The sequence below is a fragment of the Lontra canadensis genome, unplaced genomic scaffold (assembly GCF_010015895.1).
Source record: "Lontra canadensis isolate GAN:19392208 unplaced genomic scaffold, GSC_riverotter_1.0 scaffold11, whole genome shotgun sequence".
Taxonomy (NCBI): domain Eukaryota; kingdom Metazoa; phylum Chordata; class Mammalia; order Carnivora; family Mustelidae; genus Lontra; species Lontra canadensis.
Genome location: NW_022631005.1, coordinates 13687264 through 13693395, shown reverse-complemented (window position 1 = coordinate 13693395; position 6132 = coordinate 13687264). Strand labels below are relative to the sequence as shown.

Genomic DNA, 6132 nt, shown 5'->3' with positions numbered 1-6132 from the left:
GGAAGAGGAACACCCTCACTGCCAGGAGTGACCCAGAAGGAGAGTCATTCTGAGGGGAAGGAAGCACCGAGACTCAGAGAAAAGGGATGTCATTGGTGGTGGAACCTGTGAGTACTACAGGAGGACACACCACCATGGTGTGACACAGGCTAAGGGGAAGAGGGTTGGACAGGAAGCCACAAGCTTTTGTTCCTCATTCTTCTCACTGTATTTTTCTGCTTCTCTTCATAACCTTGGAGTCCCTCTGCTTGCAGGTGGTAATAGAAAGCCTATCATCTCAGAAAAATATGGAACAGTTCATGAATTGGCAAGTTGTCCTTGTATAGGGGCCATGCTAATCTCTGTTTCATTAGAAACTGGACATTTGTAATTGAGGGGTCAAATTTCTAAAAATCTTTAAAACTGTGTCAATTTTATTACAGTATTTTCAACAGAATGTCTGTGAAAGCTTCTAGCTTTATTATTATCATTATCATCAACTGGATTTGAATTTATATAAATTATAAGATACCACCTTTAGTTCTCATAGAAAATAGTTATATTTAATACCACATAAATAGTCTAGTGAATAAAGCATCATATTAGTCTACTGTGGTTGCCATAAAAAAGTACTACAGACTGGATGGATTAAAAATGTATTTTCTCAAATTCTGGAGGGTGGAATTTCAAGAATCAAGACACTGGCAGGGTTGGTTTCTCTTGAAGCCTTTCTCCTTGGTTTGCAGCTGCCCAGCTTGTTGCTTTGTCTACACATGGTCATTCTGCTGTGCACACACATCCCTGATACTTCTTCCTTTTCTTAAAAGGACAGCTAATCCTTTCAGATTAGGGCTCCACACTTATGACTTCATTTGTCTTAATTATCTATTTAAACATCCTATCTCAAAATATAATCATATTGGGGGTTAAGCTTCAATATTTGAATATTGTGAGGCCAAAGTTTAACACATAGCAACAAGCATGTGGTAACTGTAAGGAAATTAAAAAAAAAATTACTTATTTATTTGAGAGAGAGAGAAAGCAAGCAGAGGGAGAAGCAGAGGGAGAGGGAGCAGACTTCCTGCTCAATGTGGAGCTCAACCAGGGGTTCTATCCCAGAACCCTGAGATCATGACCTGAGTCAGTATCAACAGTCGGGCCCTTATGGGCCATCCAGGTGCCCCATAAGGAATTTTTTATGTATTTCCTAGGTATGGGGGAATTCCTTGTTCCTTTATTCATCTATCTCTTTAAGATAAGCATCAGTAAGGTTTAAGTTTTAACTTTCCTTTTAATGGGATTAATATAACAAGATTTATCAGGCCATTTTCAGAAAATGTATTAGAAAAATATTCAAATGTCAAACAAGATGCTGAGCAACAATAATTCTAAGTAGTTGATTTAATATGAAAGCCAAGAACACTATCTACTTTGGTATACTATGAAAATATTTCACCAGTTTAACCAAGCCACACTGACATGCTGTTGTAGCAACTTTAGAGGAGTATTTCTGAAGAAAAGGATCACAATGACTACATATAACTAACAGAAAAATTACCTGAAGTTGGGAAACAACTAATAGATAACTGGGTAGTCTTTTACTGCTTGATTTTGTATTTACTTAACCATTTTACAGCTCTGTGGGGGAAAAAAGTTAATTCATAAATTTTTGGCAGGTAGGGATGCAAATAATTGCTGTCCAATGGAAGAGATAACCCCAAAAGTTGTAATTTATTGCCTTGTAAGACAGTAACCAGCTTTACATGTAACCCAAGAATCTTATCCTAATACTTCTTTTCAAAATTACCTCTATACCTATGTCACCAAATGACCTTTGAACTGATTTAAACATACTAGCTCAGTCATTAATTGATGGGTTAAATAGAATCTGAAAAATGTTCATTTAATATTTGTTACAGAGGCATAAATTTACCTTCTTGAAAATGATACTTAAACATAGCCAGTGAACATTAATTAATTAATTCATATCTTATATTGTGCATTATAAAAAATAATTCAATCTGAAAATTGAATCCTTGATAAGAACTATAATATCAAGTGATTTGGTGTTTTTTTTTTTTTTAAGATTTTATTTATTTATTTGTCAGAGATAGCACACAAGCAGGGGGAGCTATAGACTGAGGGGAGGGAGAGGTGGGCTCCCTGTTGAACAAGGAGTCCAATGCCAACCTCAATTCCAGGACCGGAATGGAAGATCATGACTTGAGCCCAAGGCAGATGTTTAACCAACCAGCCCCCCACGCATCCCTGATTTGTACTTTAATTTAAATATTACTTCCCAGGGTGCCTGGGTGGCTTGGTCAGTAAAAGAGTCTGCCTTCAGCTTGGGTCATGATCTCAGGATCCTGGAACCAAGCCCCGCATAGGCTTCCTGCTCAGCGGCCACTCTGCTTCTTCCTCTCCCTCTGTGCTCTCTCTAGCTTTCATTCTCTCTTAAATAAATAAATAAAATCTTTAAAAAAGAAAAATTACTTCTCATGTTTTTAGAGAAAAATGGAAAACTAGAAATTTAAGAAATCCTACTGGAACATTTAAAAAATGATATTCTTTTATTTCTAAGTTTGTTGATTATAAATTTATGTAGGAAAAGATTATGCATGTTCACAAACTTCTTTATTGTTTTTCATTGTTAATCTTTAATAAATAAATACATGTTGACTACGTCTCTATGTGGACACTGTAAACACATATTTATAAAAATAAGGTAGGAGAATGAGTATGATTTTAACCTATGAAAATTTATAGTAAAATATACTGGGTCAAGTCCCCAGTAGCTAACCTAACAGATTTCAAACTCCCTATGGTTAATATGGATAGAGTGCTACATGGACTCTAGGTATTTTTCTGGGAAGAAAAAGCTCAGTGGTTTTTTTTAATCAAAGAAAATTGGCCTAGTGTTATAGGTAGGCAAGAAATCAGCCAGCCAGACTGTTGGTCATATAACCATGAAAATAAGATACCTTTTACCTAGTCCTAATGGGTCAATTTTTCTGTCTCTTCAATATTCAAGGTGAGGAATCTTCCCCATTTATGAAGCCTTGCTTATCTATGTATATATATCTTATTCTATGATTCTGCCTCCTTCTCGATCCCATGATCTCAAGAAAAACTGTTAATTTTATAATCCAACTAAGTTAGTGCCTGACATCTGTTTATTAAATAAGTAAAATGGGATGAAATATATCTGACAGACCACCCAAAGTAAATTAACCTGAAATAAAAACTTGAGTATGTTCAAAAACATAAGTGTAAGGGCCTGTTCAGCCAGAGCGGCCCCACCCCGGTTAAACTGCCATTTTGTTGTTTATGCAGTAAAACTTAAATTGACCCTGCCCTGCCCCCACCAGGGGAACTTACTGTAAAGCAAGTCCGGGAAACCAGTCCCAGGTAACAAAGCCCAAATACAAGGGTGGGTCAGGTCAGGGGGAGGAGACATCCAATCAGTAAAGCGTGCACACTGTCTCCCTATTTACCAAGGAGTATGGGCCCCGCCCTTTGGGCACCTTTTGGGCACCAATTCTGACCAAGGTGATAGGTTGGTTCAAATATCTACTAGGGTAAATTGTAATTCAATTGGTCACTTATGTGTGACCTAACATGACTTTGCAGCTTTCTCTGTGTGTTACAATTTCATTGGCCACTTGTGCATGGCCAGGCCCAACCACATGGCCTTTGCCCTTAAAAACCAGTCTGTGAAACAGGAGGGGTTGCCCTCTCTGTAAGAGGCACGGCCCCGAACATTCAGTTTGATTCTTGATGCTTGGAGCGAAATGAAGCTTTGCTTGACCTTCGCTTTTTATCAGTCTCGCTCCTTTAATCACGGACCCATTATTGGGGGACCCAACATAAGGACCTATATATTTACATATGGGTATATCTACACACAAAAGGCAGTTCTATAAGCACAAAAATTAATACATGAATCTTCCAAAAAAAAAATTTCCCCCAAATAACTGCTTATCCAAAGAATTCAACCATTTTGTTTGTTTACAAGTCTTCCCTGGCACTTAAACACAGTGTAAATCTGAATCAGTGTGAATCTAATTTAAACTCTACACCTTTAACTGGCAATTACTATGATGTAGCTTTCTCCACTGTCAAATCACAGCTATGAGTTTGTAAAACATTTATTTTTAAATCATTGGGACTTGTAGTTATTAGCATATAAAAGTTACAGAAATATTTGAAATATCCCAAATATAACACTGAATTCTATCTCAAAGGAAGGTTTTGTTGCACATTTAAATGCCTGAAAATAAGGCATATAATAAAGAGCTTGGTAGATGTTTTACTTTGACAATATCACAGAAAATGGCTATAAACTCTGACAGAAACCCTGAAAGATTACCTCCAAGAGGGACTACCTCTGAGGGGGATGTAGGATCCATTTTGTTTTTAAACTGACCCTGAAGATGTGCCAAACATTTGTAATATTCACAATAAAGAGTTCAAAGACATGACTGGGAGATTTCTTAGGCTTGAAATAAAACATTCAGTTTAGTGAGTCTGCTTTCATGCAATCGGGTGGAAACTGATGCAGAGAATGTCTTTCAATTGTCCTTTATCTCTATTAATTACTGCTCATCAAAAAGCACAGCTAAGCTATGCAAAAAAGTATTTTTAACTGCCAGACTAGTACAAGGAAACACCAAAAGCCTCCTTCTAGGTCATGGAATAAAAAACACAAAGGAGTTAATTTTTTTAGTGCTTAAAAAAAAAAAATTCCATCTCAACCATATCAATAGTCCATCTGATTTGATCTTCTTCTAACATGAGATAAAATGTAAGCTATTCTCACACCTCGCCAAGGATGTAAAGTATTTTAAGAAGAGCATATGAGATAAAAATGTCAATATATTCATTCCTCAAACTGAGACATAGCCTTTTGCAGCCCAATAATTCAATTAGGAAAATAGATTATGCAACTCAGGTTTTCTGAACTTCGTACCTTGTAAATTTTAGAAGAGGTTGTTGTTATAGCCCAGCAGTTTTTGCTATTCAAAAAGAACTAAACTTTTCTGTTTCTTTGACATACCTGTTTTGTTAATTCTCACTACATTTTTGTAAGTAGATATTTTTTAAAATGATACATCCTTTTACTTTTCTTGGAAATCAGTCATAGGAAAGATACTCTGGTAGAAATGTAGGCAATTTTTTCCTCATAGGAATAAAATATATCCCAACAATTAGCATGTGCTATATCCCATTACCAATCTTATTCTAGTGTGTCAGTCAAAAAGTTTGTTCCTTAGTCAAGAAAATACTTTATTTATTGCCATTTATATATCCTGGTATGTTTCAAAAGAGACAAAGTTGTCTCCTTGTAATATTTCAGCTTTTAAGCTGCTTCTCTGCCTCACTGAGCTCACATAAGATACATCTGAAAGCTTTAGTACAAATTTACTTCGAATAAAGTCTTCAATTCATTTTCATGGCACCAAAAAGACAGCTTTAATAACTGCAATGACAAATAAACTGGAAATCATTCCAGGCCTTTTCACTTAACTGACAAGTAGAACACTCTCATAATGAGCCGCAGGTTTTACGTTTTCTCTTTGACCATAATAGCTTCATTTAAGAGCGTCAGACCCTGACACTTCATCATTTATCTACATTATTTCTCATCTTCTTTCAAATAAATTATGGAATACTAGACTGAGCACATAAAAACAAAGTGACTTGTTATCAGTAAACAGCAAGATAAATTGTCCAGAAGTTCCTCATTTAGTTCCCTTTAAATTTAAGGGCAAGTTATTGGGTGCACCTTTTTTAAGTTCCAATGTTTGCATTTTTACAGCCATCTTATTTCTCTTGCCACTGGCCTCTGTGCACTCATCCAGAGCCTGATGTGGAAGGCATAAAGTAATCCCATTATCCCAAGGTTGGCCGCTAAAGTACAAAGAAGCATAAGAGGAGAAAGTCAAATAAAAAACTTGGAAAGTGATTTCTCCACATCTGTAAAACCCCCCATCCATAATACATCTTGTCATACTAGGAAATGTGACACTTCCAAAGTAATGAACAGTGCAACTGTAACTCTTTTAGTCCGTGGAAATAAAGCACTGATTTTAAATGGATGAGTGAATGCGATCTCTTCTCACTGAATTCCCCCCTCCTTTTTTAACCATATAG

The 6132-nt window shown here is 36.2% G+C and overlaps 1 non-coding gene across 1 annotated transcript; it reads right to left on the bottom strand.

Moving 5' to 3' along the window:
• Nucleotides 1-281: 281 nt before the first annotated feature.
• LOC116866969 lies at nt 282-387 on the bottom strand. The gene has a single exon (XR_004382530.1). It is a non-coding gene; the product is annotated as a U6 spliceosomal RNA (small nuclear RNA).
• Between the last annotated feature and the right edge of the window lie 5745 nt (nt 388-6132).